Source organism: Cyanistes caeruleus, chromosome 1 (genome assembly GCF_971803275.1).
Source record: "Cyanistes caeruleus chromosome 1, bCyaCae1.hap1.1, whole genome shotgun sequence".
NCBI lineage: Eukaryota > Metazoa > Chordata > Aves > Passeriformes > Paridae > Cyanistes > Cyanistes caeruleus.
The window spans coordinates 92054762-92081010 of record NC_141701.1 but is presented as its reverse complement, the minus strand read 5'-3'; the positions used below and the strand labels follow the sequence as shown (position 1 = coordinate 92081010).

Here is a 26249-nt window from a genome sequence, read left to right as displayed (position 1 = left end):
ATTAATGACCACGTGGGCAGTGAACTGTCAGCACCTTGATCTAGAATTAGCAAGAGTTGTCAGAAGTGCAGTTGGGAAGAAATGGGAACTAAGAAGAAATGACAACTGACTTATTAGCTTCCTCCTTTTTAGGCTTGTGATAGTATAACAATTTGGGAACCAAAACCTCAATTATTCTGATAGCTATGGAATTAATTTCAACTAGTTTCTATGTCATTCTGAGAAATCGGTAACGTTTGCTAGCTTTTTAGAGTGTTTCCCTTTTTGGAGGCATTGCTAGGATTTATGTCAGTCTGAGAGAAGAGGGGCCCTTTGCATGGAAAGGGAGGCTCACATCATCCCTATAAACTCTGAAGCTCAGGTGTATCAGAATGAGGTATTGGTGTGTGATAGACCCCAACTGTTACAATATGCATTTATTGCCTCCTGCCCCTGCTTCACCTGAAAATAAGTTGGTGGGACATGAATGAGACAGAGCTGGCTTTGTATCCCTGCCATATCCAAGAAAATGGAACCTCTGCAGCTGATAGGACAACTGAAAAAATGGTAGGTAGCTTGAGTGCATTTATATTGCTTAGTACAGGCAACAAACTAACTACATAGATGTAAATTGTGGTTCTTCATTCTTCTATTAATCTCAGAAAAAAATAACTAAAAAAAAAAATCAGGGTTTAGATGTTTGGGGATTTTTTTCTCATAAATTGTGAAATATGATGCTGGAGTCTAATGTGTTCAGTAACAAGTGTTATACTCCAACCCACAGTAAAGAAGAGTCTGGAGCTTGTACGACACTCTTCAATGTGTTGGTAGGGAAAACATACATGGCAATTAAATCAAATCCAATATCGCTTTTTTTTTTCCATTTTGTTGTTCTTTTCATAGGGAGTCAGGCAAGGCATAATTTACTCTCTGGTTAACAAAAAGGAGAACTTGTCTCAAGGCCTGGTGACAATTGTCTGTATTTTTCATTTTTGTTTAGGATATATGATACTTAGTTTTTCTCACACCCCTGTCCACTTTTTTGCTGAGCAAAATTTTGGGCAACTTGAAGTACACAACCTGTGTTTGTGCAGGTAAAGGCAAGGCTTGATCTTGCCTGCTTTTTGTCCCTTATTTGACCTCTCTAGTTAGAATTGCAGTGGGTTTAAATCCCTCTATATGCCTTGGCCTTTATGGGATGGATTTCCCATACACTTGGTGTACACAAGCACAGAGATGATGCTTAGGAATGCTGGGCTACCATTTTGGTGACTCTTGACTTCTTCCCTGGCCTAACCATGTTCATAATCACATTTTACAAGGGTTCCTGGTAGTTTCAGGGAGTTTCTGTGGAATCCTCCTGGTGGCTCCATCTCTTGCTTGGCACTGTACAGCGCTGGAATGAAATACAACAATTGTTTTATCTGAAGAGTAAAATGTACAAGTAGTATTTAATGATTGTCCTCTGTTTAGAAACTAGAACCTTTACTGGAATTCAGTCTTGAATGTCAGTGTAATGGAAAATACTAAGGGAATTCTATTTCTCATGTGATATACGAACAAGATGCAGGAAATCTCACTTGCTGCTTCTACCATTGATTTGCTTCTGATGCTAACAGAAAATTCAATGAATGTGGACCCATTGCACTGCAAGGAAATGGATAGAAAATAGACAGAAACCAGCAACAGAGCTAGCAGCAACTTGGTCATTCTGGCATGTGATAATCTGCTAATCCTTGCTCAATTTCCTTCCAGTACAATTAATTATTTTGGTTTTTGTCATGAGAAAATCTGTTGTGGTAACTTCCTTTAGAAGCTCAAAATGTAACAGCAAGCTCCCTGCTGGCATGACTTCAAGAGCAGAGTTGTGCCAGCAGATAATTTGGCCTAGATTATTTTTAAGAAGGTTGTCAGTCTTGTTTTTTGCTATTACATGCTTACTGTGGTAATATCAAATATTTATTCTACTGATTACAGCTTTAACTCTAAACAGTTAGTGGAGTAATCTCTTGACCTGTGCAGTGACAGAGACGACCCCTCACACAGAGCTATTTGAAAAGGAGAATGATTCCTCTTGTGAAATTCTTTCATTTAAGCTGTATTACTAGAAATCTCAGAACTGTGCGTGTTTCATTCAAGTGTTATCCTTTTTGCCCTCGCTGAAATTCCTAATGAGGTTGCCATATCACAAAACTGGGACTGAAACCTGTGGCTGCTCCCCCTTTTTTTTTTTTTTTCCCCCCACCCACATAGTGATTCTCTCACCTGAATACATATGCACATAGGAGTATGCATGCACACACAGCCAGAGACTCCTCTTAGCTTCAGACGGGTGAAAGAGGAAACATTAACATCCCATTAGCTGCAGAGTTCACACGAGGGGTCTATAAAGAAATCTGGCTCTGGGTTCCAGAACATGTTGAGAGAAAACCATAATAAAACATAGGTGCTTCTTACATCACTCACTAGCTCACTGATGTATTTGTGTCCCTGTTCCCTCCCCCCTGCCTACAACCTCTCACATCTCTTTGGAACACAGACTCCCCTCCCCTATAGGAAGTCTCATTCATTCATGTTTTGAAGGAATTTCTTAATTCTCTTTCAGCAAGATTACCACCATCCGTGCCTCTTTTCCTTCCCTCTGCCTTTGCCGGAGAGAGAGAGAGGAGCAGGGCCTGCCCAGATGGTTGAGGACCAAAAAGAAGGAACATTTTCTCATGCTTTTAAAAAGACCACTTTCTTTCCTGCCTAATATTTAGCTCCTTCAAATGCAAATGGAGAGGTTTCGCTCCAAGGTTAGCATAACAATTATGGGAAAGCTTTAAATCTGAAGCATTTGTTTACACGATGAAAGGAGTCCACAGTCCAAAAGCTCTGAGGCCAGGGCTTTTCAGTAGCTATTTTCTGACTAAGTAGTGAACTGCAAGTCAATTTTAGACCACAAAGAAAACCAATTTATATCAGTGTGTAAGCTAATTTTGGAGGGAGTTCTACATTATAAACGATGGTGGGGTTTTTTGGTTGTTTTTTTTCTTTTTAAGTGACTGTTACTGAAATAAACTGCTGATTTTCCCCTCCCCCAACCTTTTGCATCTTGCTGTTTAATGAGCCCCCAGATGTCTTGGATGTTAATGACCATTCCCCTTGCCCTCAGAAGAAGTGACATAGGATCTGAGGAATCAGTTTCAGAAATACCCAGGTGTGTGGTTGTCCAAAAACTTACTGATGCTCAGGGGTGAATTTCAGATGGTCAGAACAGCTCTTAAATATGTATTTTCCTATCCTGGCTTCTGTTTAATTTGCTTTCCTTGTTGGTACTGTATGAGGGTAGGTTCTTAGCAAACTCTTCATTGGTAAAATGCTCTGGAGTGACAGCTCCTGTGATAGAGTGACTCCATGGGTGCTGCAAGACACTTCTGTTGTGAGCAGACTTATATTTCTCCATTGCTATGCTTTTAGTATGCCAAAACTCTGAAAAAAATATTAATGCTGTATAACACTACTTGACAACTGGATGCTTCCATTTCTTTCATTGATTGGGATCTTCCTCCGAAGAAACCTCTTTTGCCACTCTTCATGCTGACTTTCAGCAGCATCAGAGTGGCTGTAAATCCTCTAGTATTTGCTGAATTTCTTCTTGGTAGGGCTGGTATAGCAGCAATGTGAGGCCCTTCACCATCTGTGTGGCCTTTCTTTGGATGCTCTCTGGTAGCTTTATATCTTTCTTACTCTGTGGCACCCAAAACTTCCCCAGCACTGGAGATGAGGCTGCCCCAGTGCAGAGCAGAGCAGAGCAGGACAATCTCCTCCCGTGCCTGGCTGTGATGCTGTGCCTGTTGCCAACCAGGTCAGGGCTGTCCCTCCTGGCTGCCAGGGCACTGCTGGCTCCTGTTCAACTTGCCATGGATCAGAACCCCCTTTCCACAGCACTGCTGTCCATTCTCTTATTCCCTGGTCTATACACACAACCAGGGCTGCCCCATCGCAGATGCAGAATCTGGCACTTGCCCTCGTTAAACTTCATATGGTTGGTGATTGTCCAGTCCTCTGATTTGTTGAGAACTCTCTGCCAGGCCTCTCTGCCCTCGAGGGGGTTGACAACTTGCTCCTTATTTGATGTTGTTGGCAAACTTACCGAGTATTCCTCTGAGTCCTGTGTCCCAGTCATTAATGAAGATGCTGAAGAGAACTGGGCTGAGGATGGAGTCCTGCAAAACCCCACTATAGTGACCAGCTGCCAGCCTGTTACCCCACTCCCTATCACCCTCTGTGCCCAACCTATGGGCCAGTTGCTCCCCCATCACCTAACCCAGCTGCTCAGCTGTGTGCTGGACACTTTGTCCAGAAGGATGCTGTGACAGACAGCATCAAAAGCTTTGCTGATTACATCAGCTGGGTTTCCTCTGTCAGCTAGGTGGGTTGAATGCAGTTGTTTAGTGAACAAGGTGGCTGCTTTCTCTCAGAAGAACCTCTGTACAAATGCCATTGAATCCTGCCGTGCTGTTCTTACTGTCATGAGCTATATATTGAGAAGCAAACACTTGTTGGTTTATTCCCCCTATAATTTCAAGAAGACAGAAAACAGAACCTTAGAAATCATAGCTGGAGGGGCCCTCACTATCTCTCTAGTCCATCTCCCTATTCTCTGGCAAGATCACCAGTAGTAATGGCTTTCCTGACAGATGCTTGTCTAACCCAGTATCTGAAGCCATGGAATATTTTACAGCTGTTGAATCTGGCTCCTAAATGATCACGCAACTTCTGTGGAAATAGGAATGCTATATTAGTATGTGTCAAGGAGTGCCTTGACTCTAGGGGAGTAAAGATCTTGCTCTACAGGTAACCCAGTTATATCCCTGTTGTTTTAGCAACAAAAGTGGTATGTGACATCCATTTGATCGCCCACAACAAGGCACATGTTGTGCAATATTGAGTAGGACACTGTTGGCTCTGTTTCCTTTTTTTAGTGAGTAAATTGTTTTGGTTGATCCTGTAGAGCAAAGAATGGTGCCAGCTCAGCTGCTGACTCCAAAGTTTATAGCTCTGACAGGCATTCCTTGCTTCTTGCACCTGGAAGCCCCTGAAGTTCACTCAGCCCACTGTGTGAACTGCCCATATGCAAGTGAACTAGAATTTGGAAATGATAAATCTTTGTTATTGCAGTGCCACGCTGAAGATTTTTTTTCTAAAGGATTTTCTTTGAAGTGATTAAAGTTCACTGGAAAAAAAAAAAACTATTTTTAGAAAAGATATGTGGCTTGAGTTACTTTATATGAATGCTATGTAATACTCTGCTTATAACTTGCACTCAGAGAATGATTGGATTAACAAAGCAATCTGTCGTGCAACTAACAACAGCTAATAAGATACATGACACTGACTCATTTGTAAAAGAGTCACTGTCTTTTCCCTTGCTTTTTGTTTCTTTTATTGCATTTATTGGAAATCCAAGCTCCTAATACAGGTGAGCTAATGCATAAATCCACTATGGAAATATTCTCTACTTAGGTTCCTGGTTGGGGTTTGTGTTGTAATGTTGCAAATGGCAAGAGAAGCTCTGCAAGAAGTATATTAAGGTCTTAAGCTTTCTTAAGACTGCTTATCCCACTTGTTGCAGTAGGCAAGATCCTCTTTTCTTTTAAAATGGGTTCAGTGGATCCTTCACCAAGGTTTGTAGATTGTAATGACCTTATAGGAGTCATTGTAACTTGTCATTTTGGCAATTTCTAGTGTGAGAAATTAGGACATAGGCTAGCCAAATGCTGTAGATTTGGAGGTTATATAAAGTTTTCAAAGTTTCATTTTGAGCTTGGCAGTGACAACTTCAAAGAAACAAAATAAAAAAAAAAACCCTCTCTCCCTCAAAGCCCAGGGTTGCTAGCCCACTGAGTGTGATTTAAAGAAATGCTTACAAAAACAGATAGCCCTCCTGTCATTGTAATGCTGAAAGCCTGGATCTTTTAGACCTTTCTTTGCAGCAATGGATAGGTTATACAGCTATTTTTTAACCTTTTAACCTCCTAACCTTCTGAATTGGAATGTAAAACTGCTATGAAACCCTCAGCTATGAAAGTGGCTATAAGTAAGCACATTTCTGCTGCTTTAATACAGGTTCTGTATGTTAATTCTCTGGTAATGTAATCAAGAAACTGCTGGCAGAACCAGCAAGTACCTAGTTCTCACTTCACCCCCTGACCATAATGAATGTAAAATGCTGGTAGTAATAGATTGAAATGAAAAACTCCTTCATCTTGGCACGCAAGAAATTTGCAATCACGTTTTGATTTTCAGAGTGCTGCTTGTTTGGGGGTTAATGTGTGGGTAGATTGACCTCTCTTGCAGGAGCAGTTGTTATTGTACTAACTGTGTGAAAAACAAATTTCAAATAGAAGGCCTGTTGCATGTTTCTTGTAATTCATGTTATCTATCACCTCTTTGGTGTCTCAGTAGTAATAGCTGCTCTGAACTCTTCAGGGTTTTTCCTTCTTTTTACATCTTGCAGGAAGGAAGGTGAATTTTATTATCAACTGAAAGATCATATTTTTATTTCCTTTACTGTCTTCAAATATGATGTCCCTAATTTAAAAACTGATATTTTGTGCTTTTCAAAGCAAAATAAAGCTGTTGCCATGTTTCCAAGCTACCTGAGAAATAAGTTAGGCTGTATGCATTATATGAAAATCCACTTCTGTTCAGGCCAGATTTTTATCTGTTTCCCTGGTTTTAACATATCAACTACCTGCAGTTTCTGGTATTGGTTTTGTAGTGAGATTATTGCTTGGGCTGTATTTTCTAGGACTGTCTAAATAATAGTAATGCGAACTTATATACTTTAGCATTTGCCTGAGATCAGATTATGAAAACAATTCTAGTCTCATCCTGGTTTATTAAGTAAAATTAAACAAAAGTAAATGTGCTCAGCCTGCTCAGATCCTTTTCTTATTTTCTATTCATGCCTACTTCTAAGTGACCAAACTTTTTTCCCAAAAAGGGGAAAAAAAGGAACAGCAAGCTCAGGCCCATGTTTTGGCTTCATCTAGAAATTTCAGATTTTTGAATTTGCCAAAGAGATGAGCTTGTTATACTTTGAAAGCCAGGTAATAACCAGGTTAAGGTTATAAGTGGTGATTCTGGTTTTAGAGCAAGTTTGTGCAGTGCAAAATGATTTTAATGTGCTTAAGATAAACCATAAACAGGGAGGGGAAAGAGGAGATTTCAGTGTCGTACTTGTCTTTGATAGGTGGGTTTTATCAACCTGACCTTTTCGAAGTTCTCCTAATGCAGGGAAACATTCCATAAAGTAACTGCTATTGGAGACAAATGTTATCTGGGATAATGGAAAAATGGGTTTGATTTGTGATGATAGAAAATTAAATCAGCTTTTTGTTTTATATCTCTTCTAATGTAAAAATAGTGGGAAATGGCTGTGTACTCCCCAATTAATGGATCAAAATAATATAGACCTTTCTGCCCCACTGCAGTCTTTGGATCACATTTCCTGTGATGCCAGCAAATACTGTTGGGATATAATGATAGGCAGTGCCTATCTTGGTAGCAGGTAAGCACTGCTAAAGGGCATTTAGCTGTCTGTATTGAAGGCTCTGAAACTCCATTTGATCTGCCTGTGTTGAGAAGTGTGAGGCCACATCTAGTAGTGTTTGATCTTTCTTGAACTTTAATGTATTTCTCAGATTATCTGGGAGTCTTTAATTATGGGCACATGACATTTATTTTAATTTAGAACATCTAGTGCTAAAATGCCTCGAACAAATTGCCTACAAGTCTTGTCTGTAGCAGCTCAGATGCTTTCATTGAAAGCCATATTCTGCACTATTCCCTATTTCTTGGGACGGAGGGATCAGAAGTTGCTGGATCTGAGCCTCTGAGTGGCATAACAGGTTTGTCCTAGTAGAGATAGCTCAACAAACTGTGTCTGGAGCTCTGTGATTGTACCAGTCCTTCTGTCTGCTCTACTGCCTCGTGGCAGAGGCTGTTCCAAGATTGTAAATAGAGGAATAAAGGTGCTGACTTTGGAAACTTGTGTGGAGTGCAGCTAGAAGTGAAATGAGGTCTCCGAGTCCTATGCCAAGTGCAGCTGCGGACGGATCAGAGAACTGACTCCCATAAATTTGTCTGTTTCCTATTACAGGAAGCGCTGAGAGAAAATGTCAATTTGTGGTGCCTAACACACAGATATCAGCATTAAGTAGAACAGTTGCTTTTGCTCAATAGTCTTGAAGGATTTGAGATGTCTGTTGCAATTTCAGCAGGTAAAAATCAGTGCTGCCCTATGGTAAACTTTTGTTTCTTTGTGTATTTCCAAACTAATGTGTTTTCAGAGAGCTGTGAATAGTGCCTACACAATAAACCACTATATTCTGCCAGTTAGTTAATACTACAGAAAATATGAATCCCTTATCAGCTCCCACCTTTTTCCACACAGAACAGTTGCCCATTTCCCCCAAATCCTAGTGCTGATATTCAATTTGTTCAAATACCAAAATATATTCCGTAAGTAGAAAAGTGAATTCCAATTAGGAAAGATTTGGATGACAAATTCTACATGAAAAGTTTTTAAAGAATATGGTAAATGTTAGCTCATAGACCACCAGCTGATGTTAGTATGTTAGAAGGAGAAAAAAAACCAAAATGTGGAATGTGTCAAAGAGGAAACATCTGCCACTGAAAAGGATTTCTCTTCACTTATTGTAGGATTTTATTGCTGTTCTGGTCAAATCTTGATAACGTGGAAATTGCAATATTTGAGATGTCAACTAACAAAATATGGAAATAAGATAACAAGCATTAATATTGCTGCAGCAAATACACCACTTGCTTCAGAGCTTGATGTTTTATAGTGGATAATAAAAACACCCAAACCAAATCAAAAATGCCCAAGCGTTTTCCGAAATTGCCAACTTGCTGACCAGAAATTAAAATGGTAAATCTGTAGTGTGAGTGCTTCTGCACTGGGTCCCTTGTTGTTGACATGAGATGGGTGACTACATCTGTCATCTGTAACTCTGCTTATTCAGAGATGCACTGCTATCATTCAAAGTATATTTTATTAATGGTGAAAAGTTGCATCTCATCCTAGATGATATGTAGATTGGACAAAGAAAAGCACAGTGTAGAGAAGAAAAAAATATTTCTTCCTCCATATTCAGGGCAGAACTCTTATTGCTAAAATCCAGGAAGGAAGGATTAGTGAGGGAATTGGGGGTGCAGGTGGGTGAGAGGCTGGACATGACCCAGCAGTGTGCACTCCCAGCCCAGAAAGCCAAACGTGTCCTGGGCTGTATCCAAAGCAGTGTGAGCTGCAGGGCAGGGAGGGGATTCTGTCCCTCTTTTCTGGTGAGACCCCACCTGCAGTGCTGCATCAGCTCTGGGGTGCCAGCACAAGAAGGACATGGACCTTGGAGCAAGTGCAGAGGAGGGACAGCAAGATGGTCAGAGGGATGAAACAGCTGTCCTGTGAGGAAAGGCTGAGAGGATTTGTTCAGTCCAGAAAAGAGAAGGCTTTCGGGAGACCTAATTGTGGCATTCCAGTACCTGGAGGGAGCCTAGATAAGAAAGATAAGAGGGATTTTGTATAAGAATATGTAGTGGCAGGACAACGGGGAATGGATTCACACTCAAGGAGAGTAGGTCTAGGTCAGATATTAGGCCAAAATTCTTTACTGTGAGGGTGGTGAGGCACTGGAACATTTCCTCAGAGAAGCTGTGGATGCCCTATCCCTGGAAGCGTTCATGGCCAGGCTGGATGGAGCTTTGAACAACTTGATCAAGTGGAAGGTGTCCCTGTCCCCAAGAAGCAACTTATAAATATATGATCTTTAAGGTCCCTTCCAAACCAAGCCGTTCTGTGATTTTAAGAAGAGAATCTACTGTGGCATGGCTTTGTACACATTTAAATCCTTAGACAGGGATAAACATAGTCAACTTGACAATATACCTGTGGAGACCCAGAGCAATCTGCTGCTTTGACTCTAGTTATGAGAGTCTCAGGACTGGCTTCATGTATTTTCCATGAAGTGAGGCAGTGCAAGAATTCGGCCTTCATACTGAAGTGCCCTAACAAATGGTTTCCCATCAATGCTGCTGAATGCTTATACTCCAGAGTAATCCACAGAGCTAGTTCATGAGCGAGTTGTGATAGCCAAATGAAAAATTTATGTGCTCCCAAATATTTTTCAGAACTCGGGGAAGTGGACAATAATCTAGTTTAAGGACTTCTGTACACAAAATACAGGTGATAACATCAGGAAATTGGACACTGAGACTGGCAGACTATCCATGTGTTGAAGTGTGCTCTGAGAGAATTTCAGCTTTTAATCCTGTGTCTGAATTTACCTGTGAGATTTGTTTTATCTTCCAAAAAATGAGTTCTGGGTGAGTGAATCTTTGTAACAGGTTTTTAATATTTTATTACCATACACTATCATTTACTGTGACTGACTTGAAGTTTGTAGAGTGTGGTGCTAGAGCTAAATTGGCATCTGCTCAGAGTGATTGTATAATAGATCAGGGAAGAGTAAGTGAAGTAGAGCTAACTTAAAAGGTTAACTTTGCATACCAAGCAAGCTATCCAGGATCACTTTCCTTGCATGACTTCTTCATTTTCTCAAATAACCATTTGTCAAACACTGGGCTGTATTGCTAATCTACTTCTCTAATATTAAGGCTTTTTTATTTTAAGCATGATTATTGCTACTTGTATTGTAATTTTTAACTTTTCAATGCACTGCAACTTTATTTCCCCTTTGTTGTGCCTTGTAATCTTAGGAATTTCAGTACTGTTACCTCTTATTTTATGTCTGGAGGTGAAAGTCAAGAACTTGAGGGACTTGGGATGACTGAGTTGCCATCAGAGGAGAAATTCACCTTCAAGGCTAAGATTTCAAACAGGATGGTGTGATGAGATTTATCTTGGTGGTCTGCGTGTAATTTAGCAATACACTGAGCATTATCTACTCTGGTGGAAGAAGTGAATTTCAGTGTCTTGGAATATGATGTTATTGCTATATTTTAATGTTTTGTGAAGATTCTCAAACATGTATGTAGACAGAAACCTTTTTGATGAAATTACATATTTTTGTGGTGTACTAAAGGACGAGGAATGAAAGCAAGGCAATCCCAGCGTTTGTGTAATGTGGATTCCCACGGTGGTATTCAAAGCAGTGTAAGGATCTTCCTCTGCTCTCATTTGGTACTGTCATTGTTTTTTAAAGGTGAATCTGGCAGGTTGTCTGCATTCCGAGAGAGAGAGAGCCCCTGGAGACAAGTGGCTTGTTTTCAGTGTGGAACTCCATGAAAGAACTAATTCCTTTCATAGCACTGCATCTTGCTTACAGTTTGCTTTTCTAAATAGTGACTTGGATATTAAAAATAAAACACAAATTAAAAACCCACACCAAAACAAAAAACCCCCCCAAAATTCTGCTACAGCAGAAGGGAAGGTGGGAAATTTATTCCTTGCCTCCATTGTGGAGAGATATTTTGATGTCTACCTCCTGGCTTTGCCCTCTTTTCTTCCCCCCACCACTGTTTTTGAAAGCAACCTTTTACTTTCGGCTTGCCTAGCAACATCTGATTCTTGGCCTTTCCCACTGAATTGGGATTTGGTTTTACCCTGTCAGCAGGTAAATGGCCTTAAACCCTTCATGGTTTTGTCAGGGTAAAGTGGAGCTGAAAAGCATTACATATGTTCCAAGTTGAGAGGCAGCTCTTTTGCCATGTTCAAGTGGGTCTTTACCATCCCCCGCTTCTCCTTCTATTAAAGGGCTCAGTCACAATGAAGCCTTAATCAGCTTCATTGATTTAAAGCTAATTTGCACTTGCCTCCAAGGCTAAGGTCTGTAGCACAAGCTGAAGACCTTTAAATCAGAAGTTGGAACGAAAAGCCTTAGGTATATCATACTGTCTGCTGTGCAAAAGAATAGCAGCTCCTGAAAACTGCAAATTATGTATAAGAAAAAAGCACAAAGCAGTGTTTTCCTGTGTGTTAGTGTAACCTCAGCTTGCTGAGTTACACAAGCTTTGCTATCAACATTTCTGCTTCATCATGTAAATTAATAGAGTCGGCTGAATATGTTTTAGCTCTGTGATGTTTTCAGCACTCAGATTCTGGTTGGTTTCAGTTGGATTTAACCTAATTGCCAAACTGATTCCCATCAGTAATAACTTAACATTTATTTGTCCCAAAGGGGGAAAAAAAAAGTCTTGTCTGTATTCTGCAATTAAGAAGGTGATGAAATATTCAGTGTATGCCTCCACTCCAACTTAAATTCTTTTGTTAACTTTATCAGATAAGCCATAAAATATTAACCAGCCTACTGTCTGAGCATGTGTGAGCTGTATACTGTTTATCAGACATTATAAGGTACTTATGATTTTTGACATTGACTACATGGAAGAGGCTGCATTATCCTCCATTTTCAGAATCAATGCTGTTGATGAGGTTTGGTATACCAGAATGTGTGCTTCCAATTTCTTTAAAGCATGATCACAACACACAGGAAAATGTTATTACTACAAACCTTTATTTACATTTAAGCAGGTAGAACAGAAATAATCTCTTTCCTTAATTTGTCCTTTCATGTTTTTTTCTGGTCATGCTGAGCTATAATTTACAGTGCTGCTTGCTGGAATTTTGTAGGTAGTTGCAAGTCTGGGACAGTCTAAGTTTTATATGGATGTTGCATGCATCTAGTTTATGTAGATAGAGATGGGTGCAAACTCCTCAGCCAGATTAAAGCATAAGTGGGTAAAGCCTTGTTTGGCAATAACCTTATATTTGTATCTAGATGTCAGCTTTTTGCAAGTCTGATGTATAAGCAAAACTGTGAGGAGTGTATACTTTGCTTTTTGGCTGCCTGCATTTGCTGTATTTTGTTATATCCATTAAGGAGATCATGATTTTCTGAAAGGTTCTGTCCTCTTCTGTGTGCATGGCTTTGAAACAATTTATGAGCTCGCTGCAGTGATAGAATTTCAATGCATCCATTAAAAAAGTGACTCTACTTTCTTGTCAGTTCTGGGAAGTGGCCTGAACTATGATAATAAAGCAATAGCTTCTCCATAGAAATTCATACCCTTTTAACAAAAAACCAAAACCCAACTTGTAGGTTTTGCAGTCAGAATCTGTGTGTTATTATTGAGAAAATGGCAAATAAGCAGCATTTAAAAGCTGGTGGGCACGGATACACTAAGAAGAGGAGGAAATGGAACGTGTGGAACGCTGTGGGAGTGTTTCACACTGGCTGCTCAGGTATCTGCAGCAGGGAGGTGTAGCATTCCTCGCCTACTCTGCACATTTATGGCTGATGGAGCCGTGCAGAGGCCTCTCGGGCTTTTCCTGGCCTGGCACATAAAGCTCTGTATGCCAGCTTATACAACTGTAAGTGCTCTTGTCCCATCCTTTTCCACCCTGTTCTCCTGTACCGGGTTATGTGACACAAACTGGCTGCAGCCAGGAAAAGCCTGCTTTTCATCAGGGCTGCCTGAGTGTGCAGAGTGCTGTTGGAGGCTGGTGTTCCCTGGTACAGGGTCTGGCTCTCCCTGGAAGCCTTGTGCCAGACACAGCTGCATCCACCTGATTCCGGAGCACGGCATTGTGCTGCCAGCCCTGGAGCTGGGGGAGATAAAGCAGTGAGATGGACACAATAGGAGCCTCATCTGTAACGAGTGAAACTGGAGAGGTGTGTGTCTAGAATATGTGATGCTGTGGGTATTTAAAAAGCTTTACATTGCTAGAAACTCAAGACAAATATTGCATGGGGAATAACAGGGGTCTGAGTGAGAAGCCTTTATTTCCAGGCAGTTGGTAATAGACACTCTCTCCCAGATAAAATTTAAGATATTGATACCTGCTAGATTTGGTCAGATATTATGGAGCTGTCTTCATCTGTAAGTGAAGGGCATTTTATATGCCCTTCTCTTTGACAGTCTGGCACATATGACCTTTTGCCCCCACATTGATTAAGAAAATTAATTTTTATCATACAGAAATGGCTGTTCTCACAAACTATGCATTGCTGTATGAACAGGCTTATTGGATAGCCTTTTCAAAATGAAAAAATTTCAGTGTGTATGAGGGGAAGGATTTGAACTGTCAAAATGTCTCACAATGACATTTTCATACCATATGAAAGGTATGAAAAAGCTCCAGCTATACTTATAGAAATATTAACTCAGCAGAGCTTGAAAGAGAGTAAAAATGAGAAAAACAAAATAAAATTTTTGGTTGTTGGGATTTTTCTTCAGACTTTAGACTTTTTTTTTTAGTTTTTAATTTTGACTTTCATTTATACTGAAATCTGACCATTTGTTAATTGTCCCATTTTTTCATGGTCTAGCTGCTACTTGCTGGGATACTGTAAGCTAATTAAAAACAAATAAAAAATGCTTCAGAGCCAGCAGTTCCATTTGCACTATAATATGATATAGACTTAACAAACTCTGTATTGATTATTGTAAGGCAACTACAGTGCAAAGGCATTGGAACAGCAGTTTAAAGTGGTTATCAGTTCTCTAACATGGTCCACTGCCAATATGTTACCAGAAAACTCTTTCTGCTTTTGAACTTAAAGGACAAAGTGCTGCAAACAAGTGAATATTTAATTAGCCCCAATGCTTTCTCTAGTGTATCCTCTGGGAGCAGGGTAGCTCACATACAATAAGTGGCTGATGTTAAACTTAACATTTGCAAAGCCTCTGTGGAAATCTACTGTTAAATAACATTTGGTACAAATTCAGTGATTTGTCTCTTTCATAAAATGCCCCAAACACTTCTCAAAACATCTAATACATTTTTTGAAGTCATTTGAAAAAAAAAAAAACAACAAAACAACAATGTGAGGAGGAGGAGAAATAAAAAATCCCAGGGAATTGGTTTTTGTTAGCTGATTAGTGAGCTGGGGATAGTATTGATTTGATTTGGTTCAAGAATGTGTATATATCCCTTCATGTGTGAGAATTTTGCTTCAGCAAATGTATAAGGACATGACAACATAAAAGCTGAGAGAGAGTGGTGGATTGACTGACTTCTAAATTTGGTACTAATGCCCTTCAAGGATGTGATGTCAACTTCTGGTTATGTTAGGCTGTCTATGGACTCATAGGGAAGACAAGAGAATGTGACTTGCTGTTTGGAAGAAGCTAACATTATTTAGAAACGTCTCTTACAGCTTGGGAATGTTTTTAACTTGCTATGGTTTGTGATTGCAATGAGCAGTGCTCACATTTAGGATGAGGAATATGTATAGACCTGTATCACACAGCAACTGTGGTACATATTTCCACAGTAGGAGGGAGGAGCTGCAACCAACAAAGGACTCGTTTCATGACACACTTAGCCTCCTTTTTCAATTTTTTTTGACTAAATAATGTTTTCCTTTATTTTAACATATACCAAAGTCTAATGAGAAAATCAGATACTTTAAGTCTAGAGAAGCTTGTATTCTTCTGCAGTGAATGAAGAATCTTACAGGTTACATCAGGACGCCTGAGTTAATCATTGAATCATAGGATATATCAAGTTGGAAGGAACCCATAAGGATCCTTGAGTTCAACACCCTGCTCCTCACAGGACTAATCTTATGTCTAAGAATATCCTCCAGATGTTCTTTTAACTCTTGCAGGTTTGGTGTCAATGGCCCATTTGCTGAGGGTCCTGTTCCAGTGACAAGCTACCTCTCAGTAAGGAACCTTCTTCTTCTCCTGATGCCTGATCCAAACTTCCCTTGGTGCTGCTTCATTCCTGATGGTGGTCTCTAGAGAAAAACTGCTGAGCTTCTGCTTAGCTGTTCTTCCTAGAGCCTGAAGGACTGCACCTGTCCCACCTTCCCTCACAGTAGCTGGACTGTGAGGAAAACCCCACATGAACTGAGGGTAGTGTTTTTGTCTTGGTGTGGCCTCCAGGCTGTGGAAGGACCTGTAAATGAAAGCAACTGCAAGAATGAATCCCCTATTACTGTGCACAGCCAGAACTAAGTAAAAATTAGGATACCGTATATAGTTGTACAAATATTGAAATGGGTGCTGGGCTAGACTTAGCTCATTTTAAGCATTATTGGAGTGTGTAACTGAAGCAAAAAGTAATTATTGTATGTCACTGTTCCTTTAGGACCACTCCTAAGATCAAATCACATGTGTGTGGCAGTTTCCAGAGAATATTTTGGGGTGGCTTTCTGGATAAGTTAAGATGTCTCTTGTTGCTGGTGTGACGAGTGGGTGAGCTACTACACTACTAATGCATTATTGCTCTTACCATTTAGCCAGATCATGATGACTAAAGGGACATCTATCTTAACCGAAGATAGAATAAGTCCTCTCATCATTAAGGACTTGAAACAAAGCCACCAAAATTAATGAGATAAATTCCCACTTGCTACAGTGTTTGTTGGCAAAGGCGTGCAATCCTTAGCTCTGCTTTGAAAGCTCCCCCCTCTAACGCAGGAATTTGCCTGTTAACAAACTGGTTCTGAATAAGTCATCCATTTTGCAAGGAGTAGATGTTTCTGGCACTGATGTAGGACATTGAGTTGAAGACCTGCGCAACAGCATGGCATTCCTTGGCTCTGAGTGCAAGAGAACTTGTTCTGCATTAGTCAGCCATAGGCAGCCCAGTGTACTTCATGCTTATTGATTCACCTTGTTGATAATTGAAACATGCTGCTAATAAATGAACCTGTGGAAAACTAATCCTCCTATATTGTATCCTCATAGTTACACTCATTTAAGGTCAATTAAGTTCAAAAGGCCGAAAGAAGGCATTCTGTATTTCCTTGAAAATTTATGTTCTTTAGTATGTGCAAAAGGATGATAAACTTCCAGAAACTTCACCTATTTGGTAAGATTAACCTTTTTCATTTTCAGTACTTCCTAACTACTTGGTTTTATATTTTATGTGAGAGAATTATACATAAATAAGAGGGAGAGAGGGAAAAGAACACGAGACTTAATTTTATTAATTTCCCTGTTACCAGACTCATATGATTCATGCAGAATGCTGTTATCACAGTGTTCCTTTTCATGGAAATACCATATTAATGCATTCATGCTATTTGCTGCAATCACACTCTGAGAAGTTTTCTTTGGTTTCATAATTTGCTAATTCACTTGGAAAAAACCTGCACATTTTTGTAAAGAACTGGGAGCCAGACTTTTTCAGGTATGCTCAAAGCTTACGTACCTTGAAGAAGAGATGCAAACCTGAGGCATACCAGCTGCATTTGCTCAGTCCCACCCCCAAACCACAGCCTTCCTGCACTGTCAGTTGTGCTGATACAACTATTTGTCAGGCCACGGACTGTTAATCTCTTCAGTGAGCTGGTTTAAGTTGTCCTCTGAAAGGGAGTGTTTATTTTTAACCCTGATCTGACTTGCAGCACATGTCTACAAATCATTTGTCAGCACAATGGGTGATCAATAACCACAACTTCAAGGGGGCCTGAGACTTCCAGGGTGTGGAACACAGAGTGGTTGGAAAGTCTAAATACTTTCAAAAGATCTGTACCTCAGTGTCTGCCTTTGTGTCTTGAAAGAGTCAGAATAGGTACAAAAGTTCTCATTTACCAAGCCATGGTCTGCTGAAAATAAGACCTGGAGGAAATAGTGGCACAAATGTTTACCTGGTTCATTTCTCCTTCAAAGGACTTTACAAGTAAGGTTTCAATAATGATTTGCAATATGGTGTCAACTAAATGCTATTTCATTTGCATCCCAAATAAAGAAAACAAGAGAAAATAAGTTATTAGCACACTACTAGAAAGGATTCTGAAGGGTCTCTCTCATGTTTTTCTGATGTACCTGAATGACAGTCTCTATTGCCTGCCCATGAATGGTGACATCCAAGGGTATCTGAGCCACCTGCATGGGTCTGTGAAATACAACACTGGCTGTGTGGGATGGGCGTGCTCTTTGGGAGAGGTAGGTAGGACACTGTGTGACGCCTACAAACATCAGTTTGTTTGACATCTGAAACAGCCCATGACACCTACACATAGGAAGCTGAGTGTCTTGTGTAACTGGTGAGGAGAATGAGGCAGGCACCTGAGTCCTGTTAGGGGATCACAAGGCGAAGTGATTTCTGTCAGCTTTGTACTTCATTCCTGCTATTGATTTGTATCAGAAGACAGCTCAGTAAATGCTCAGATGAGCCATAGCTCCTTGGCCTGCATATCGGGAACCAAACAGGTGATTCCTGCTTCAGGGAGCTCATAGTAGGAAAAAAAAAAAAAGCAGAAGAGGATCGAATGGAAAAGATATGAAAGTGGCCAGACAGTGAGTGACCAATTAAGACAGGGCAGAACTTTCTCTGTGTTTTGAATCTTCAGCTCCACATATAAGATAGAAAATTCTGAAGCTGTCATGCTGAACACTTAAAAAATTGTGCTGCTTGGTGTGCCAGTGATGCATCTGGATCTGAAGCTGCACAGGCACATAGAGTGTACGATACACCCTGAATGTGTCAAATTTTTTGGGCACACAAAGAGTTGGTCCACTGGTGAGGTTTGTTATACAGGTACTGTGCAGCTGAAAAGTGAATGCATGGTGGTACTCTGTCAGAGCCATCTGGTCAGCTAGGTGTGAAAAATCTGTCTAGGGATAATGGGGTGGTTCAGTAAACTTAGTAAATGAGAGTCACTCTATTGACCTTCTCTGTAAAGTATTTGTTCTTTTATGCCTAAAATGCTGACAGACCCTTTCAGGCCTCACTTTCCCCTCTTTGTATAATGGTGACCTATTTCTCAGTCTTATTGCAATGAAGAAATGCTTCGTTAGCCAATGTTAATAGAGTGGGTTGTGTTCTCAGAGGAAAGGACTCCAGTATTCATGATACTGCAACATTGTGAAAGACAGACTGTCGTGAAGTTCTACACACCAAACTCAATTCTAGGCTGATTGTCTTGATTCTTACCAAACCACTGCAAGTTATGAATTATGGCAGAGCTGGTCTGCAGCTTATCAACCCCATTCAATCTTTTTTTGCACAACACGCGTTGTGTTTGTCAGTAAGAGTCACAAAACATTTTAAAGCTACAAAAGTAGCAACTGCTCTTCTGAGATCAAAACATACCTACATGTGAAAGCAAATATGCCTGCTGAGTGAACACACAAAGGCTGCAAAGGCAGTTGTACACTGCCAAGTGCTTGTGCTTTGCCAAATTATTCATGAATCCTTGCAGTACCTGAATGTAAAGAGGGTTGTTTTGTTTTTTTTCTACCCAAACTCAGTTACCTGATTCAGGTAACTATTTCACCTACTAAGCAGCTTTGATAACTCCCACTGCAAGTCATCACTGGATTGCTCCATGCTGCTTCCAACTTTTTCTCTGTTTCACTCTTTTATAATATGTTATGGTTGTAATAACAGGGATATCTTTGAATTCTGTATGCCTTATACTGAGAAGAGTGGAAAGAGGGTTTTTTTGCATATTTATTATTGTTAATGCTAACTAGTGAGATTACTGTCTCATGCTGTGGCTGCTGTCTCACCCAGGCCCTGCAGAAGAGAAATGGGCAGAAAGCACGGAATTTGATGAGGAGCTCTACCTTCTGTACTTTGATGGGGGCTGATCTGGCTGATTGTTGGGAGCTGCACTGCTGATGGGAGCTGATCTGGCTGATTATTGGGAACGGCACTGCTGATTACTTGCTCGCACGCTCGCTTTTTCTCAGCTGACACCACTGAATCATGTGCAGTTTGTAATAGCAAATTTGAGCTGATAAATAGAAACCCTTTGCATCCAGTACTCTTGGAATTTGGGGAAATTAATTCAAATGTAATGAAAGAGTGACTCAATCCCTTAAATCCTGACATCATATTTCTATTCCAGTTATTTGTTCAGTGGTTTATGTCTTTGGCCTGTGGCTAATTTTCCTGACTGATAGTCTGCAAATTTGCTGATGATAGGACAGAACCTTCACACAGTGCTACAAAAGTCCTTGCTTTTGTATCAGGTGCAACTACTCATATAATTTCAGACATGATGTAGATGACTTTAGTGTCTAAATAAAATGAATGTATAAATAACTGATCCTATTTATTTTTTGGGCCCTTTACATGGTTGTAGTCCAAAGAAGGATATAGAATGCTCAAGAAAGGCAATTTTCCTATGAGAGACCATTTGGCTGTTCCTAGCTGAGGAATTCCTGCTGATTTTGGTACGTCAGCATCTGTTTCGATAACAGTCATCTTCTGCATCAGAAGCATTGCTTTTTTTGTAGGAACCTAAGGTATGCTAGCCCCATGACTGTAGCTTAATGGGTATTGCAAACTGCTGGAAATCTGAAGGGTTCAAATTCAGTCAGAGGAAAATGGTCTAATGATGGCAAATTGCTCACCCTTAATTTGCTTCAAGTATGTCAGCCGTAAAACTGAGAAGAAAAGACCACCGCCCTGAGAAAATGATTCTGTGTCTCAGAGTGGAAGTCACCTTGCATAAAACCTTTGTATAGAACTACTTAATGGTTGGGGATTTTCTTCACCGTTGTTTCAGGCTTTTTAGAAGCATTTCCTGGGTTCAGCAGGAAGAAGAAAAAATGTGACGTGAAATAATGAATGTAGTAGAGGAATGAATAAAAATAAAGGCGATCTCATGCTGGAAAGGGTGGTGAGATGAAATAAGCCTTGGGTTTGGAGTGGAGACGATAAAACAAAAGGGCAAATCTCTGCTGTGACATGAGTTCCTGTGCTGCTTTCTGCCCACATATCCTATTCTGGCTCCACCAGCACTCTGCACTGGGAGATTGGTTACTTGTAAGAAAAATGCCTCAAAATCATTGCAGGGGTATGCATTAGCGTAGCATTAAGAGCTGGCTGCTGTTGCATGGTATTTTTTGTTGAATCAGATCTCTTAGATTGAAACATAGAGGCTCCATATGCCACCCAAGAAATTTCAAAACCCATATGTAAACCCACCTGGATTTCTGGCATGGAAAATCTCTAGAAGAGGGATCTTTTTTGCTGATGTCTTTGAAAAAGTTCTGGAATTTGTTGCTGGTGGAGCCTGTTGAGAGCTGAGATTAATTAACTGCGTATGCTACCCTTGCATCAGACATCAGGTTTTCAGCCTTGTTTTGGACCTGTGCTTGCAAAGGGTGCAAATCAGGGTAATCCATGTTTTTTGCCCCATTCATTGCAACTGAAGAATTTACCATTAACTCAAAAAAGCAAGATGAGTTTTAGTATGAACATGTGGCAATTCATTCAGGAAAATGCATCAAATGCTTCAAAACAAATGTTATTTTTTTGGGAATGGGACAAAACAAAACCAAAAGAATCTGAAGTACTTATAGACTCTATGAAATATTTTGAAACATCCTTTTTGTTTTGATAATATTGTTTGCACCGAATATTGAATGTTCCTAACAGCAGCATATTAAATTAATTTTTTTTGCTTTACTGAACGTGTTGGGAATATTGGGCCTGGCTTATCTGTGTGGTGGACTCTGGTCACCTACTGTTGAGTGTTATGGGCTGAAAATGACCAGAGAAATTATGCTGTTGCCATAATACTTTGTGTTAAATCTCTTTATTAAATATACCATATATTTTGTGCTAGAAACACAAGTTTAACAAAGCCCATAAGTGTGTCTTAGAATATTGCCAATATGGTAAAAGACTAGGATTGATTTCTCTGCTTTGGTGCATACCTTTATGCTTTGGGAATTTAAAATATTCATAGTCTTCAGCCTGCTTTATGGTAACTTAATAACATACTATTTTGAAAAGGGAGAGATGCTGTGATTCTTGTGGTACTGCTAATGGATTTGAAGAGGATGCTAATGCATTGTACCAGGAAGTGAATTGAGCTCTCGTGTGTAAAGGGGGATTAGAAAATATAATTATGAAAAAGCAACAGTCACAGGCTTGCAGAAATTTCATTGATGTGTGGCTGCTACAAACAAGGTTTTGTTGATGAGAAAGATGGCTTTGATGGGTGTATGCTGCAATAGTAATCTGCTCTATGAAGTAACATGGAATGAAAGATAGAAATAGACGTTTTGTGAACTATGAAGGGAGAATTAAATATAAAGTCTTATATTGTCAACAACTCATGCAGCTTTTAATTTGAAATAGCAGTTGTCTACAGAAAGCTAAGCTTTCACATCAAAAGCTGCATGAAGGCTTTGGGAGAGAAAAATACAACATGATATAACTGTCAAGCCAAAAGAAAACTAGGTCCCCCTGCTACACACACAAAGGCAACCAAGAAATTAAATAATTCATGGTCTCCAACTGAGTATGGGAGAAGGATCTGAGCTATTTCTGAATATCATTCTCTAGTTCAGAAGAATGAATGGCGTGTTGTTACGAGTTGTGAATATATTGATTTGGATGTCATAAGTCAGCTACTTTGTGTGTGAATGGTGCTGCTGAGTGCTGATGACCCTAAATATCTGCTGTTACCACGCTTGCTGGGTCAGATATCCCTTTTATTATTTGCAGTTGGTGTGCTTATCCCTGTGTGTGGCAGCTGTAGTTCTGGTCTTCCACAAACAATCATTCAGGCATCTTCATCTGAACAGATTTCTCTTGTGAAAAATATCTTGGTATGAGAAGTTTATAAATGGCTGAACTTTGAGGCTCCCTGGGAGACCCCAGAACATCTGGGTCCTCTCAGTTTTTGATGTGGGTGTGACTGCATTATTCCCATATGTTTGACATCAGAAGCCATTAGGATATTGGATGTACCCTGAGCTGTTTTCAGGGGCTTGAAGCACAAAATGCAGACTCATGGGATGGTGACTCCTTTTTACCTGGTGAGAGGCTCTAATGCCTATATCTGTGCACCATCCTGTGCAAGGAGAAGTAATCTGACTTGGCACTGGCTAAATTTAACAATGTAGCCAGAAACCCTGTGGGTCACAATCCATGACGTACTCCCAGTTTGGTAACCTCTTTCTACTGAGAGTAGCTGTGCCATCATGTAGTCCCTTTTCTGTTGCATGGACATTTGGTTTCTAAAAACTTCACTTGGGGTGATGTGTGGTCCCAAACACTTTCTTAAGGGCAGCAGTATTTGGCCACATACATTTTTTAAGCAATAGGACGCAAGACACAGAACCTGTCTGTAGAAAAGAAATATACAGTGGCAGAGCTGAACAAGATGTAAGTCAGTTTATCATTCTTACCCTTTCTTTTTCAACATATATCAGTAGGTGTCAATGTCACTAAAAGTTTTATCAAAATATAATCTTAGCTCTTTTTCTGTTGGTATAAAACAGTTTGTCTTTTGTAGAGTGTCCAATGTAAGTATTGGAAAGGAAAATATTATCTCATTCTTTACTTATTTGAGAAAGCCCATTGAAACCATTCAGACCAGAGAAAGAGTCAGCTGAGTCAGATTGTTGTTTTGACTGTGGTGTTTGTTACACCATTTTGAACCTGATACAAGTATATGGAGATAATCAGATTCAGCAACAAAGGGAAAATACTGTAAATGGGATGATTCCTGCAAAGTTGGTGAAGGCTGTTGTTCATTTAGAATGTTTTGGACTTACATAGCTATTTGAATAACTTTTTTTTGTTTGATGGCTGTTACCAAATTTGGAGAGAGAGTTTGAACTGGATTGAACAGGTTTTATGTTTGTCAGCTGAATTTTAGAATGGCTGAAGCTATGATGTTTTGAATATAGTTATTTGACAGGAAATTAAAACTTCCATTTGTTTTTCAGGAAATTTTAAGTGTTTATAAGACTGAAAACTTATGAAAAATAATTTACTTGATTGTTTTTAGCTTTTATTGCATTTTTAAAATTTAAAATACAAAGCATCCTGATGAAACTTGAACAAGCTTGTAAAAATTCTTGTTGTTGCCTAATTTGAGTATTTTTAATGAAAATACTGGTACTACACTTCTAAAGTATAAAAGCATGAAGATTCCTTCAGCTTGCTGAACAAAGTTTCCTGTTACAATAGTTCTAACTTAACTACAGATTATTCAATTTACCTTTTCTGTACTTTTGTCCCACATGTTTCTTCCTTTAGGTGCCAAAACTGTGTTTACAGGCACAGTGAGAGCACAATGGTAGCCATGGAGCAGCTCAGTTATCTAAAATATGCAAAGCCTGTTACGTTGCTCGGTGTCTATTTCCTAAAACCTCATATACATTTATTTCTGCTTTTCTATTTCAAATGACTTAACCAACCTCAGGTTACGTTTTTTAGGGGAAGTGAACGACCATTTCTGCGAAGTATAATATGACTCATTAGTTTCAGAAGGTTGAATTGTTAATATCAGAGTTCAGATTTGGTTGCTTGACCAAGCTATTGACTGAAACTTTTAAAGTTCCATATATTGTACTGTGAAAAGCATGAATGAAGGACCTTATTCATGAAAGAAACTGGAGCTACTTCTGCTCATTCCTCATGTAGCTTAAACAAAGAAAAATTCAGGCATGAATTTTCAAGAAGAATTCTTAAAGTACATTTGTTCCTGTGGAGATGGGAACACTTTTGCAATAATATGCAAATAGGTGAAGATTTTTTGGGAATACTGGAAACAGAAACACCTGTTTTCCTTCAACTCCCATTTCTCTGTCAGTCATGGAAAATAGTCAATATAGAAAATCTCACAGTTGCAAAAACTAGATTGTAAAATTTTTCATAATAAAGAAAACATAAATACATGCTTTCTTTTTTCAATGTAGTTGTTAAATTACAACTTTGTGATTCAGTAATTACAAGTAAATAACAAATTTAGAACATATATAATAGAATATAATATGCAAGGAAGCAATCTAAAAAATAATATACCTATGTTCATAATATTGATTTTGAAAATCACTTTGCTGCCCTATATTTTTGTCCAAGTCATTCCTTTCTCTGCATCTTTCATCTGTTTCTCCTTTTCCTATTGTAAGTTTAGTCTTCATTTCCAAGGTGCCTCTGCCAGTTTTTAACCATCTCTTATTTGCTGCTAAAGTAAAACTTTTGCTTTTCTATGGCCCACAGTGTCATCTTCTGCATCATTCACATTAAAGATTGAATAAATGTCCATGTTTCCTTCCATACTGTGCCATTTAGGAAGAGTTCTTCACATACATATCCATAGCTTCATACTTTCCTTTTTGTTGATGCCCATTAAAACCAAAGAAAGAAACAAAAACGTTAAAATTGAGCTAGCCAGCTTGCCAGCTGCTAGTTTGCTGGTATCCTGAACTCTCCCCTCATACTTCCAAGCTCCTCTTTCTTTGTGTCACTTGGGTTTTGTTTTGATTCTTTAAAATGAAGCTTCTTTTGAAATGAAGCAAACTCCATTGCCTTTTCTCCTGTATGTTTGTATAGCACTTCAGCTGAGCAAAGCACCTCAGAGAAATAAGTATTTTAGAGACTTAGGAAGTCCATGAAGTTGCTTCTATACAGTTATTATCTTTGCAGTTTGATAGCTAAAATAAAGTCTAAGATTTTGTAGGGTGGGTGCTTGTCCTGGTGTTCATTCAGCTTTAAGGGGTGACCATTGGTGAATGCAGATGCCCGATAGTGAAAGAGCTTGTGTAAGTGCTACAAGCAGAGGTAATGACAGGTGACTGTGGGTTGCAGGGAGAGCTAAAAGAGAAGGCAGGATCATCTACTGAGGTGTATTTTGTTATTAACACTCCTATTGTTGTGTCTATCTGTAGTCAGGATTCAGTTTTTGTCCTGCTTCTGATTCAGCTGTAAGCTTGAGGAATCTGTGCCCTTTAGTGTAGAATAGGTTTGTTACTCTGAAACAGGTTGTTTCCTCTCTGAAGATTGGGCTGGAGCACCTCTCCTGTGAGGACAGATTGAGGGAACTGGGATTGTTCAGCCTAGAGAAGAAGAAAAAGGACAATAAAAAATTCTACGGAGACCTTAGAGCACCCTTACAATACTGGTTCCTTCAAGCACCCAGAAGGGAGTTGGAGAGGGATTATTAACCAAGGTCTAATGACAGATCAAGAAGTGTGATTTTTAAACTGAAAGAGTGTAGTTTTAGATTAGATATTAGCAAGAGACTCTTCACTGTGATGGCAGTGAGGCGCTGGAACGGGTTGCCCTTAGAAGCTGTGAATGTCCCATCTCTGAAAGTGCTCAAGGCCAGGTTGGATGGGGCTCTGAGCAACCTGGTCTAGTGCAAGGTGTCCCTGCCTATGGCAGGGGGGCTGGAACAGGATGATTTTCAAGGTCCTTTTAACACCAAACCTTTCTAAAATGTTTTCATTAATTTCACTCAGAGCTGTGTCTGGCAGACCAGTCTTGAAATGCACTGTTTGATTCAACATGTGTTATGTGGATTACC

General features: G+C 39.6%; 1 long non-coding RNA gene across 2 annotated transcripts in view; it reads left to right on the top strand.

The window, feature by feature from the left end:
• LOC111923740 (uncharacterized) overlaps positions 1 to 26249 on the top strand; it is a 135932-nt gene that overhangs the window by 43717 nt on the left and 65966 nt on the right. The window lies entirely within an intron of this gene.